General features: G+C 40.8%; 1 protein-coding gene across 2 annotated transcripts in view; it reads left to right on the top strand.

The window, feature by feature from the left end:
- Nucleotides 1-6,685: 6,685 nt before the first annotated feature.
- The window catches only part of DIDO1 (death inducer-obliterator 1), a 66,419-nt gene continuing 58,099 nt past the window's right edge, over nucleotides 6,686-15,005 (top strand). Inside the window, exon 1 of one of the 2 annotated variants that reach the window (XM_060771967.2) lies at nucleotides 6,686-6,896. The gene's annotated coding sequence lies outside the window, so the exon portion shown is untranslated. The other variant, XM_060771968.2, reaches the window with a different exon arrangement.

The following is a 15,005-nucleotide window of genomic DNA, read 5'->3' as shown; positions in this document are numbered from 1 at the left end:
GTCAAGAAGTTCTTCCTCATGTTCAGATGGAATCTCCTCTCTTGTAGTTTGAAGCCATTGTTCCGCATCCTAGTCTCCAAAGACGCAGAAAACAAGCTTGCTCCCTCCTCCCTGTGGCTTCCTCTCACATATTTATACATGGCTATCATATCTCCTCTCAGCCTTCCCTTCTTCAGGCTAAACATGCCCAGCTCCTTAAGCCGCTCCTCATAGGGCTTGTTCTCCAGACCCTTTATCATTTAGTCGCCCTCCTCTGGACACATTCCAGCTTGTCAATATCTCTCTTGAATTGTGGTGCCCAGAATTGGACACAATATGGTCTAACCAAAGCGGAATAGAGGGGTAGCATGACTTCCCTAGATCTAGACACTATGCTCCTATTGATGCAGGCCAAAATCCCATTGGATTTTTTTGCTGCCACATCACATTGTTGGCTCATGTTTAACTTGTTGTCCACGAGGACTCCAAGATCTTTTTCACACGTACTGCTCTCGAGCCAGGCATTGTCCCCCATTCTGTATCCTTGCATTTTGTTTTTTCTGCCTAAGTGGAGTATCTTGCATTTGTCCCTGTTGAACTTCATTTTGTTAGCTTTGGCCCATCTCTCTCATCTGTCAAGATCGTTTTGAATCCTGCTCCTGTCCTCTGGAGTGTTGGCTATCCCTCCCTCCACGAGGACTCCAAGATCTTTTTCACACGTACTATTCATCTCCATTTCTAAGCCGAAGAGCCGGTGTTGTCCGTAGACACTTCCAAGGTCATGTGGCCAGCATGACTGCATAGAGCACCGTTACAGGTTGGTTCATCAAGTTCTCAAATAAAATGTTGTGTCTAGGTTGGTTCATCAGGTGCACCCAGAGGAAAAGTGTTCTTGCCATACATCAAGGGAACCACTGACCGCATAGGGAAACTGATGAGGAAACAACATACAAACCACTTACAGACCCACCAAGAAAATCCAACAAATGCTACGTTCAGCAAAGGACAAGAGGGATCCTCTCACTTCTGCAGGAGTCTACTGTGTTCCATGCAGCTGTGGACAAGTCTACATAGGGACCACCAAACGCAGCAGCATTGCCCAAACACGAATCAAGGAACATGAAAGGCACTGCAGACTACTTCAACCAGAGAAGTCCGCCATAGCAGAGCACCCAATGAACCAACCTGGACACAGCATATTATTTGAGAACACAGAAATGCTGGACCACTCTCACAACCACCATGTCAGACTACACAGAGAAGCCATTGAAATCCACAAGCATGTGGACAATTTCAACAGAAAGGAGGAAACCATGAAAGTGAACAAAATCTGGCTACCAGTATTAAAAAAAACTCTTAAAATTACAACAGCACAACAACAGAGAGGAAACGAACAAGGACATCTAATCACCCCTCAACAAAAGATTGCTCCAGGCACTGTCAGGCCATAAAATTCCAATCAAGGTGGTCTAGACCAGGGGTCCCCTAACTTTTTGAACAGAGGGCCGGGTCACAGTCCCTCAAACTGTTGGAGGGCCGGATTATAATTTGAAAAAAAAAACACGTATGAATTCCTATCTACACCTCACATATCTTATTTGTAGTGCAAAAAACACTTTAAATAATACAATAATTAAAATGAAGAACTATTCTAACAAATATAAACTTAGCAGTTTAGAATAAATATAAACCTAGCAGTTTGAAAACATGCAAATCAATAGATACTGCTCCGGCAAGAAGGTAACGGCGCTCCATGCAGTCATGCTGGCCACATGACCTTGGAGGTGTCTATGGACAACACCGGCTCTTCGGCTTAGAAATTGAGATGAGCAGCAGAGTCCCAGAGTCGGATATGACTGGATTTAAGCCCCCCCCCCCCCCACTTCTCCTGCCTCCAGGATGTGGCAAGGCCGCATCCCAAAGGCAGTAGAACCTGGGCCCACGGAGGCAGAGGGCAAAGTGGGCCCAAGCCACTTTGCCCGCTGCCTCTCCCCCTTCGCCTGCCGCCTCCCTTCCCCTTCGCCAGCCTCTCACCCTTCTCCACAGCCCGCGGGCCAGATAGATGCCCTCGAGGGGCCGAATCCGGCCCGCGGGCCGTAGTTTGGGGACACCTGGTCCAGACCAGGGGTCCTCAAACTTTTTAAACAGAGGGCAAGATCACAATCCCTCAAACTGTTAGAGGGCCAGATTATAATTTGGGGAAAAAAGCCATGAATTAATTTCTATGCACACTGCACATATCTTATCTGTGATGCAAAAAACACTTAAAAACAATACAATAATTAAAATGAGCAATTTTAACAAATATAAAGTTATGAGTATTTCAATGGGAAGTGTGCGCTTGCTTTTGGCTGATGAGATAGGATTGTTGTTGTGTGCTTTCAAGTTGTGATGTTGCTCTGGCCAGAATTAAGACAGAGGGGAGCAGAAGACATTTCTGTCTTGTCTTTACTAATAATATAATATAGTATATTGTATATACATATAATATTTATAATATTACTAGCCGTCCCCTGCCACGCGTTGCTGTGGCCCACATGGGGGTTCTGTGTGGGAGGTTTGGCCCAATTCTATAGTTGGTGGTGTTCATAATGCTCTCTGATTGTAGGTGAACTATAAATCCCAGCAACTACAACTCCCAAATGTCAAGATTCTATTTTCCCCAAACTCCACCAGTGTTCACATTTGGGCATATTGAGTATTCTTGTAGAGTTTGGTCCAGATCCATCATTGTTTGAGTCCACAGTGATCTCTGGATGTAGGTGAACTATAACTCCAAAACCAAAGGACACTGCCTACTAAATCCTTCCAGTATTTTCTGTTGGTCATGGGAGAACCGTGTGCCAAGCTTGGTTCAGTTCCATCGTTGGTGGGGTTCAGAATGTTCTCTGATTGTAGGTGAACTATAAATCCCGGCAACTACAACTCCCAAATGACAAAATCAAGAATAGGGCTCCACAGCCACCTACGGACCCACAAGAATTCTGATCCTGGAAGACTATCCTACTCGGCCAACGAGGGATTGCCTAACTGAACTGAACTTTTTAAACAGAGGGCCAGGTCACAATCCCTCAAATTGTTAGAGGGCCAGATTATAATTTGGGAAAAAAAAGCCATGAATGAATTTCTATGCACACTGCACATATCTTATCTGTGATGCAAAAAACCCACTTAAAAACAATACAATAATTAAAATGAAGAACAATGTTAACAAATATAAAGTTATGAGTATTTCAATGGGAAGTGTGCGCTTGCTTTTGTCTGATGAGATAGGATTGTTGTTGTTGTTGTTGTGTGCTTTCAAGTCGTGATCTTGCTCTGGCCAGAATGAAGACAGAACTGAACTGAACAGTTTGAGGGCTTGTGACCTGGCCCTCTGTTTAAAAAGTTTGAGGACCCCTGATGTAGGGAGAGCAACCCAAGATGGAGGGATGGCAAAAGGAAGAGGGGCCGACCAAGGGCAAGATGGATGGATGGCATCCTTGAAGTGACTGGCTTGACCTTGAAGGAGCTGGGGATGGTGATGGCCGACAGGGAGCTCTGGAGTGGGCTGGTCCATGAGGTCACAAAGAGTCGGAAACAACTGAATGAATGAACAACAACAAAATATAATAATGTATTGTCGAAGGCTTTCATGGCCGGAATACTGGGTTGTTGTAGGTTTTTCTGGGTTATATGGCCATGTTCTGGAGGCATTTTCTCCTCACTTTTCACCTGCATCTATGGCAAGCATTCTCAGAGGTAGTGAGGTCTGTTGGAACTAGTAAAAAGGGTTTCTTTATCAGCCATGGGGGGGGGCCCCCCCGGTGGCGCACTGGGTTAAAGCACTGAGCTGCTGAGCTTGTTGACCAAAAGGTCGCAGGTTCGATTCCAGGGAGCGGCGTGAGCTTCCACTGTCAGCCCTATCTTCTGCCAACCTAACAGTTCGAAAACATGCAAATGTGAGTAAATCAATAGGTACCGCTCCAGCGGGAAGGTAACGGCGCTCCATGTGGTCATGCTGGCCACATGACCTTGGAGGTGTCTATGGACAACGCTGGCTCTTCGGCTTAGAAATGGAGATGAGCACCACACCCCAGAGTCAGACATGACTGGACTTAATGTCAGGGGACAACCTTTACTTTTTTTTATAGCAGAGCACCTGATGAACCAACCTGGACACAGCATTTTATTTGAGAACACAGAAATGCTGGACCACTCTCACAACCACCATGTCAGACTACACAGAGAAGCCATTGAAATACACAAGCATGTGGACAATTTCAACAGAAATGAGGAAACCATGAAAATGAACAAAATCTGACTACCAGTATTTAAAAAACTCTAAAATTACAACAGCACAACAACAGAGAGGAAACAAACAGGGACATCTAATCACCTCTCAACAGAGGTTTGCTCTAGGCACTGTCAGGCCATTATATGCTAATCAAGGTAGTCAGTTGAAACATTCACACCTAGCTCCAGCAGACAAGAGTCCTTTGTCCCACCCTGGTCATTCCACAGATATATAAACCCTTTTTCCTAGTTCCTACAGACCTCACTACCTCTGAGGATGCTTGCCATAGATGCAGGCAAAATGTCAGGAGAGAATGCCTCTAGACCAGGGGTCCTCAAACTAAGGCCCGGGGGCCAGATGCGGCCTTCCAAGTTCATTTACCCGGCCCTCGCTCAGGGTGAACCTAAGTCTGAAATGACTTGAAAGCACATAACAACAACAATCCTATCTCATCAGCCAAAAGCAGGCCCACTTATTGTATTCTTTTAAAGTGTTTTTTTTTACACTACAAACAAGATATTTATTTTTATTTATTTGGGGTGCTTCTACCCCGCCCTTCTCAACCCCCTAAGGGGGGGGGGACTCAGGGCGGCTTACAAAAGGCACAATTTGATGCCTAACAATTACAAATTACAATACAATATACAATACACAAATTTACCATATAATATTACAGTTATAACTAATTAAAACAGTCAAACAGTATACTAGCAGCAATAAAAACATCTTGTGGTCAATGTTCACCAAATCCAAGTCCATAAACCATTTAGCATCGTCATTATCCTTTCCTAGTCTGGTCATTATTGGTTGTCTTTGTCCATCTGCCTGCTTACCCGAAGGCCTGGTTCCACATCCAGGTGTTTACCTTCCTTCTGAAGGAGAGGAGGGTTGTTGATGTCCTAATTTCCCCGGGGAGCGCATTCCACAGGCAAGGGGCCACCACCGAGAAGGCCCTGTCCCTCATCCCCACTAGTCTCGCTTGTGATAAAGGTGGGGCCAAGAGCGTGCATAGGAATTCATTCATTTTTTTTCCAAATTATAATCTGGCCCTCCAAAAGTTTGAGGGATTGTGACCTGGCCCTCTGTTTAAAAAGTATGTGGACCCCTGCTCTAGACCATGGCCATATAGCCCAAAAAAACCTACAACAACCCTTTAATGATACTAATATATTGCATATAATGCTACTGATAATATATAATGATATACTGCTTTATTATTGCGTGTATATTTTAAGTGGTAATATTTTTGATTGTGACCCGCTTTGATTCAAAGCCTTTGAGTCTTCCTATATGGAGAGACTAGCGGTCCCCTGCCACGCGTTGCTGTGGCCCAGTCTGCTGATCTGGAAAATAAAGTAACGAGAAAGTGTTGGTTTCTAATATATGTAAATTCTTTCTGCTTGTGGATAAACAGTATTTCTTGCTGTTCCTTTGCCAGTGTTGATGTGGAGATTGTCTGGTTTGCCTACTGTGGAACATGCAACATATCATTGTCCTTCTTTAGGAGTCCCTTTCAAATCTTTGATGCTGCATCTGTCATATACATATGTGTGTGTGTGTGTGTGTGTGAATGGCTGGATGCCCCATTGCCAGGAGGGATTTGATTATGTTTTCTTGCCCTGGTGAAGGGAGTTGGACTGGGTGGCCTTAAGGCAGCATTTCTCAACCTGGGAAGTCAAGACCCGGGGGGGGGGGGGGTCACCAGGGGGGCGGGTCAGAAGGGTCACCAAAGACCACCAGAAAACACAGTATTTTCTGTTGGTTATGAGGGTTCTGTGTGGGAAGTTTGCCCCAATTCTGTCGTTGGTGGGGTTCAGAGTGCTCTTTGATTGTAGGGGAACTATAAATCCCAGTAACTAAAACTCCCTAATGTCAAGGTCTATTTCCCCCAGACTCCATCTGTGTTTATATTTGGGCATATTGAGTATTTGTGCCAAGTTTGGTCCAGATCCATCATTGTTTGAGTCCACAGTGCTCTCTGGATGTAGGGAACTACAACTCCCAAACTCAAGGTCAATGCCCACCAAACCCTTCCAGTATTTTCTGTTGGTCATGGGAGTTTTGTGCACCAAGTCTGGTTCAATTCCATTGTTGATGGAGTTCAGAATGCTCTTTGATTGTAGGTGAACTATAAATCCCAGCGAAATTGTTGCCAAATTTGGTGTGATTTCGTTCATTGGTTCTTTTGTTTTTAAGGTACTCATTATGCACAGAGCATTTATATATAGAGAGATACTACTGATAATATATAATGATATACTGCTTTATTATTGCGTGTATATTTTAAGTTGTAATGTTTTTGATTGTGACCCGCTTTGACTCAATGGAGAGATCAAGTGTCAGTGAGAATGAGACACAGAGAGAGAGAGAGCATATCTCTCCCTGGCCACGCCCCCTTCCGCAGTCTCGCGGTGTTTCCTGTGGCGGCCATTTTGGGCGACGAGTTCTCCAGGCGGAGCAACAGGCCTTCCTCCTCCTCCGCCCAGAGAGCGAAGCCAAGCCGTGTGGGGAAGGAGAAGAGGAAATGGCGGCCATCGCCGCCGCCTTCGCTTCTAGCCGCGGCTGAGCCACGAAGCGACGAGATTTGGGGAGGATCCGCTCCCTTCCCTCCCTGGATCCCCGTTTTGCAGCCTCTCTTCCGGTGAGTGAGTGAGGGAGGGAAGGGTTGAGGCCTAGCGGGTGGAGCCCAAAGTAGGCCTCGCCGCCTCGCCTTGAGCCACAGGCCCAATCACCCCAGTCGTCTTGTCAGTCAAAGGTAGCGAAGACACAACTGAATGCACGTCTGAAGGCGGCCTTCGCCTTGGGCACGATCCCCGTTCAAGCCCGCTTCCAACGCGCGATAAGGCGGTGGTGAGGAAGCCTTTTGTTTGGGAGGCAGTGTATTAACCGAGATCTTTATTTTGGCAACAAGTTTTGAACAGGTTTTCTGTCCCTTCTCCACAATGTTTGGGATCAGAGGCGTTTGGCCAATGTTACTATCCGTTATATTATAATTTATCACAGATTTTTCTCCTGATATGGGGACCCAAGGCGGTTAACCGAGATCAACACAAGCAAACAACACAAAGCAATGCAATTAAAGCAAGGCAGAGGCATTAAGATATGGATGTAAAAAATATTTTGTGGCACAAGAAAAAATTAAAATACATTTCCAACTCGATTTAAAAAATTGCACAGCTTACCTCTAAATCCCACTCAGCTCATTATTTTAGCCAAGAATTAAAAGAACTAAAGGGCAAGCCCCTTATATACCTGCTGTCCTAATTCCTTCCTTCTTCATCTATATTGAACTGGATTATATGGCAACGTGGAGTCAGATAGTCCATTTCAAAGCAGATATTGTGGATTATCTGTCTTGATATCCTGGGTTATAAGGCTCTTTGGACTCAGGGCCCTTCCACACAGCCATATAACGCAGAATATCAAGTCAGATAATCCCACAATATCTGCTTTGAACTGGAGGCCCTTCCACACAGCTGAATAAAATCCCACATTTTCCACTGTGAACTGGAATATATGGCAGTGTATTCAGATAACCCAGGGCCCTTCCACACAGCCATATAACCCAGAATATCAAGGCAGAAAATCCAACAATATCTGCTTTGAACTGGGTTATCTGAAGTCAGATAAGGCAGTTCAAAGCAGATATTGTTGGATTTTCTGCCTTGATATTCTGGGTTATATGGCTGTGTGGAAGGGCCCTGGGTTATCTGAGTCCGTATTGCTGTATATTCCAGTTTAAAGCAGATGATGTGGGATTTATTCAGCTGTGTGGAAGGGTCTTCAGGTAACCCAGTTCAAAACAGATATTGTGATTTACTCTCCTCCGATATTCTGCCTTGATGTATGGCTGTGTGGAAGGGCCCTTACACTTAAGGAATTAAACAAGTTTTTCATTGGCTTCCTGCCATTTAGTTGGTGGCCATAATCACACACTTATCTATAACATTTTATTTTGTGCTATTTTCCATGTGTTTTGACTATAAAAAGGATTTTGGTTTTCTAATAATCTGTTTATCTGATTTTTAAATATTATTTCAACTGTCCATATCCCAAACCGATTACTCCCCTGATAATTCAAAAATTATTATTACTGCAGTTTAGTTTTTCTTTTAAGTCCATTGGTGATTCTTTAGAATCACAGAGCTGGAATTGTCCACAAGGGTCACCCAAACCAACCCTTGCATCAAAATACAATTAAAACATTCCCAGCAGCAGCCTCTTCTTAAAAACCTCCGGAAACGGAAGTTCTTCCTAGTGTTTAGGTAGAATCTTCTTTCCACCTAAACTTTAGGTGCAATTTTGCCCCATGACCCTTTTCACTGTGACAGGCTTTCAAATATTTAAACATGGCTATCATGTCTCCTTTCAGCCTTCTTTTTTCAAAGCTAAGCATGTGCACTATTTTCCATATTCTTCTATTTCATGTGGAGGTCAGCTTTTCTAATCTGTTTATTTTCCCCTTTAATATCGTGCCAATCTTCTCTACATCCAACCATTTAATATTTTGATGATTCAGATGTATTATCAGTGCGGTTTTAATCTGTTTTGAAATCCACTAATGATCTTTAATCAATCTGGATAATTTTTTTGTAATACTTGTATTCACACACAGACACACACACACCATGAGGTGCTCTAGGCTAAACATGAAATTAATTTTCCTCCTAGTCAAAAACCCTGGAGATAGTTTATACAATATTTGTAATAATTTGTTGTTTGAAACAAAGTTTGGGTACATTGAAACAAAACGTATCACTCTCTTAGCCATCCATATGTACATTTTCAGGATTTGGAGTGTTTTGGAATTCTTTGGATCGTTCAACCTGTGTGAGGATGGAATTGCTTCCCACACTTACTGTGTAGAGCCTTAGGGCCCTTCCAGACAGGCCCTATATTCCAGGATCTGCTTTAAACAGGATTATATGAGTCCTGCTCATATAATCCTGTTTTTTCTGTTTTAAACAGGATTATATGAGTCTGGGATAAACAGAAAACCTGGGAACAGATCCTGGGACATAGAGCCTGTCTGGAAGGCCCCAGACATTTCAGGAATTCTCATTAACACAATAAGATTTTGTCCTTCCGTCATTACGCTATCAAATCATAGTACTTGCCCTTGCTATCCACCAATAAGTCTTTATGTTTTCGAGTGGTTATATACATTTTAAAAGCTTTTAAAAAGCTTTCCTTTTTTGTACATCATTCAATTTGTGTAATTTGGGTGATTATGTGTACACCACAAATAACTTAAGTGCTAATTCATATTCTACCGAAGTTTGATATATTTGATTTGTCCCCATATAAGTAAATAATTATATCTGAATTCCTATAAAAGATGAGATATTTCAGTAATATTATGGGTAATATGACGTTTATTGTACTATAATAGATCTAACAGGTAAATATTAACAGATATTGTACCTAGCTATTTTTGTAATGTCAAATAACGTGATTAAATATATACATTTAGTTACCAGACCATGACAGGACAAAAGAAACAGATTTTTTGCTCTCTACATTGGTATAAGAACTGATCGGAGTGGGCTTGTGGCAGAAGGGTCCAATATTGGGCTTTATTTTCCAAAAAACAAACAGTGTTCTCATGTTTTGCAGAGGAATATTCCATATCATGGCCCTTGGAATAGTATTCTAAGGGCTAGAGCATTGGGTTGTTATTTGTTTTCCGGGCTGTATGGCCATGTTCCAGAAACATTCTCTCCTGACGTTTCACCTGCATCTATGGCAGGCATCCTCAGAGGTTGTGAGGTCTCACACCCTCTGAGGATGCCTGCCATAGATGCAGTTGAAACATCAGGAGAGAATGCTTCTGGAACATGGCCATACAGTCCGGAAAACACATAACAACCCAGTGATTCCAGCCATGAAAGCCTTCAACAATACATCGGCTAGAACATTGTTACAGCACTTTCCAATTCCATATTTTGTGTAGTAAATTTTCACAAGTTTTTCTGCAAAATGACTTGTGAAAAATAATACGGGAAGTACCATTTTATTTCAGGGAGATAATCACGTGGTTTTGTAGATGTTGGACTGGACAGCCTAGCAGTTCTAGTCAGGTTATCTAACCCAAATATTTGCCAAGAGTTGCTGTCTGTTTCTATTCTTGAAGTTCTCAGGCATTATAATTTATAAGTGTTTACTAATTTTTACATTACAAAAGGATTATTTTAAGGCATCTTATTTATGTATTTGTTTATATAAATAATTCACTGTCCTGTTTCTTTAAAGACAGTCCCTAAGATAAAACAAAATTCACAAGAGAGCATTACCTTGATTGGCTAACCAAAGTGCACATACACTACACAAAAGCGTTTGAAACTACACTGGATTCTTCATTAAACAAAAAAGTTAACAAAAGACAGGAGAAGGAAATATTCCCAAGATCATTGATAGAACTTTTTAAGAAAATTGTGGTAAATCTGAATATGTAAAAGCTGTCTGATTACAATCAGGATATAAATTACTCATCAGTCTACAAAATGGGCTGATGGAATACCAGAGTGAAGGAGCCGAATTTGCCTCTGTTAGAACATTCCACAGATGTTGTGGCTCATTGAACAGGCCATCTCTTGAATAATTCTTGAGAAATATTTTAAGTTAATTTTGTAAGTAGCTAAGTGTTGTTATTTTCTGATAAATTCAGCACTTATAACAACATAATCTTCCCTTAGCAAACTAAAATTTGTTTTCAACAGCCTCACTTGTGTTTGGCAATATGCTTACAGCCACCAAATTCTGTCTGATCTTGGAAGCTAAACAAGGTCAGTTCTGGTTAGTACTTGGATGGGAGAACACCAAGGAAAGCCACATGGCATATTTCAGAGGAAGGAAGCAAAGACCACATCCAAGTATTTGAGTTTTTAAATTATAATTTTCACAATTGTATTGCTGGAATGACATTTTTTGATCAAGATAAAATGCACTACAAATGGACCCCCCCCCCCCCCCCCGGTCGTCTGTACTGAATTCCTGGATAACAAATGAACTATTGCTCCCAAGCTGAGTGTTGTGTATAGATAAATATATAAGCAATGTTTGGTCCTGCTTTTGGTTCAAGTATTTCTTTCCCATAAATTGCATTAGAAATGGAGCTATTTTGGCTTTGTTGGTCTTGAAGATGAGCAAGTAATGTTGTGCTGTCTAGGAGGCTCTTGGGAGAGTATATATCTGAAGGTGGTGAGGGAAATCACTACATAGAGATCCCAAAGAGTGAAAGAATCTTTGACACTTTTTAAATCAGACTCTATAGTATTCTGTATTTGGTGTGAACCTAAATGGAGCCCTTGAGTTATATGAGTGAAGGTCATGAATTGGCCTTGGTTTTGACCCTGGAGAAAAGGTATAATGATTGCAAGACTGTGGTTGACATCAGATTATGTTTTAGAATCATAGAGTTGGAAGAGACCCTGTGAGCCATCCAGTGCAACCTCCTGCCAAGAAGCAGGAAAATCACATTCAAATCACCGCCAACAGTTTTAGGGCAGAAGTGACCGCTTTGCTGCCACTCGCGTTGCTCTTGGCAGAATTATGGCAAATTTAATTTAGAGTGAGGCCTTTGGAATTTTCAGCCAGAGAGGTCTTTGGCTTCCCTAAACTACATTTCCCAGAATTCTGCAGGAGCAAATTGGGCGATAGCAAAGTAGGCACCTCTGCTTTAGAACACTAATGTCATATTGTCCCCAATATCCCTTGGTTTCTGCAAAATACCCCCCCCCCCCCCATTATTTCTTCAGGCCTGGTATAGGTGATTCTGTCTCCTTAATTAAAACAAAACAAATCTACTTAATAACTGTGATGTAGCTCTGTGGAGATCATAGCCTTTGCATTAACCTTTCCTTTAATACTGTTTGTCTACATCCTGTTTTGTATCTAAAAGTACGTCCCTTTGAACTGGGTGAAATTTGGTTCTAGTTACTCATGATTGTTAAAGTTTTTAATTCAGGAATGCAGAGTTGTTTGTGCTCTTATTTTAATTATAAAACTGTTTCTCCTTCAGATCTTGTTTTCATTGACTGGTGAATATGAAATACTGGAACTCTTTTAATTTGGTATCAGGGTTTTTTAAAATTCTTTTTGTTCCATGGACCACCTTTGCCAGTGATGTAAAAACCAATGGCAGATACTTTTATTACACTAAACACCGTCATGTCACATAAGTTTATAAATAGCAGACTGTGATCACGTATGATCAAGAATTGGATCTTGACACCCATTGTAATTTCAGAAAATCCCATAATTGGTTTGAGTTTGTGTCATAGTTTGAGAACAACAGAAAAAGTATTTCAAACTCATCTCTTTCTAAAGAGCTCTGTAAAAACCATGAGAAATTTCGGTAACTTAAAAATTTGAATATAATTTGCTATCCTCCTTTTTCAAATTATACTGACCTTAATATTTAAGAGCAGTTGAGATAGTCTTCTTTACAGAAATTTTTTTTGGTTTTTTTCCCCTTTAGTGAAAAACTTTGAGCATATTTAACATAGCACATGTCACATGCACATTTGTTTAAACACTTTTATTAGCTTATATGCATTTTCCTCGTGGTTTTTGTCAGCCCCCCCCCCCCCCCCTTCATACGTATTTTAGTCAGTTGCATTTTATAATGTGTACTTCATTTCTTATTGTATCAAGCTACATAAAGTCTACTTTCATTGTGATCTTTGAATTAAACAAAATAATTTTCCATCCCTTGATGCTTTGTTGAGATATCACTTACTGTAATGTTTATGATTGGTCAGTCAGTTATAAGCCATAATTTGGTTTGACTTATTATTTTTTTTTTTAAAAAAAAACCCTGGATTCATCATGATATCTGAATTTGCAGACTCCATGTTCCCCTAGTTTGTTGAACTGGGAGTTGATAAAGGGGACAGTGGTAAAGCAAAATAGAAATGGGAATGTGGACAAGCCATTCGTCTGGCATGCAATTTGTAGTCTAAACAACAAAATGTGAGATACAAACCACCACTTCCCTTCATTTAAAAAGTGCTAAAGCTCCCAGTCATGATTACTAATCTTTATGATAAGTAGAAACCTTTATTTGCCCCTTTTCCTTTATAACATCTAAGCTTGAACATAAGATGACTTACTGTAAGTAACTGTGATTTCATTAACTCGAGTTATTTTGTTACTCTGAAATGATAAGCAATGACCAGAGATGTAAATTAGGAAGGATAATGTTGTTAGGGTAGTCAGATGTCTAATAATATAACAACTACTTCCTTAAAATGGTTCACTTGTTTAGACTGCTATTACCTTATCAAAGGAGAACAGCTTGGGAATCAGGCAGAGAGTTAGTTTTTTTTACATAAACAGTCCACATCAGTATTCTGCATCCATCAAGTTCAGAGGCAGGGAAGCAAAAGAACTGATGAAAGACAGGTTCAGCATGGCTACTAAACATGAGAAAATACAAAAAGTATGTTTGCATATAATTGTAAATTCATAGGAATCCTGGTTCACTGTGGATTGGCAATATACAGTATTGGGGCATTCTAATTGAAAACTCCTTCTTGGAATGAAAGCAGCTGTAATTAACCATGAAGGTTTGCTAAATAAACAGTGAAGATGGACTGAATTGCATTGTACTAAATTTATTTATTATTTACTTCATTTATATACTGCTTTTCTCAGCCCTTAGGCGACTCAGTGGGGCACAATTGCTGCAAACGGAGTTCACAAACAAATGTAACATAAACTGGATTTAGTTTTTGATTTGTCCAGTCCCAGAGAAGCAGCTTATCTGAGTTTACAAAACAAAACACAAGAGTGGCTCTACACAGGCTTTAGTGCCCTCTGATGCTGGCAGACCAGATTGGAGGGAATTCCTACATATCCCAGGCATTTTTGTATGATATGAATACCCTACATGTAAGATAACCTCATTAGATGTCTTCCTTTCAGCACATTGTAAGGATAAAACGTAAAGATTTCCCTTTGACATTGTCTAGTCATGTCGTCATCTCCATTTCTAAACTGAAAAGCTGGTGTTGTCTGTAGACACCATGGCCAGCATGACTATTACCATCCTATTGGTCTACTCACATTTTGCATATTTTCAAACTGCTAGATTGGCAGAAGCTGGGGCTAACAGTGGGAGCTCACCCCACTCCCCAGATTCAAACTATTAACCTTTTGGTGAGCAAGTTCAGTAGCTCAGCGGTTTAACCCACTGCACCACAGTTGTAAGGATAACTGAGGGCTAATTCAGTGACATCATGAAAACAGGGCCATACTATCTGGAAATGGTTTTGAGTATGCTGTTTATGACTAAAAGTTCAAGTGCAGGTTACAGAAATCTTTGGAAAACAGTGAGGAAAGAGCTATGCTACCATATTTTCACAGTTCACAGGGGAAAACAGTTAAACTGTATGATGGTGTAGAAATAAAATCCAGTTGGTATTTAAATTGACATTATTTTAAGATGATCCATATGATGAGTGGACAGATTAAAATATTAATAAAAGATTACCATATCATGAAGGTTAAATAAAACTAGAAATTCATATCTAAAATTGTTTTTGACAGAGGAAGAGGAATAACCTGCTTTTCTTTTGTGACTCCTACTTAGATTAAGTGTATGTAGTCTCTTAAACATGCTTGTAATCAAGATTGTATTATATGATGAGTACATGGCCCTTCATATTTTCTGTTTCTACTAGACATAAAATACAAAGACAGATGGATTATTAATGTGGCTTTTTGTAGATTGTTCTTGTGTACTCTG

The sequence above is a fragment of the Anolis sagrei genome, chromosome 4 (assembly GCF_037176765.1).
Source record: "Anolis sagrei isolate rAnoSag1 chromosome 4, rAnoSag1.mat, whole genome shotgun sequence".
NCBI lineage: Eukaryota > Metazoa > Chordata > Lepidosauria > Squamata > Dactyloidae > Anolis > Anolis sagrei.
Note: the sequence above shows the minus strand (reverse complement) of the source record. Positions and strands in the feature narration are given on the sequence as shown.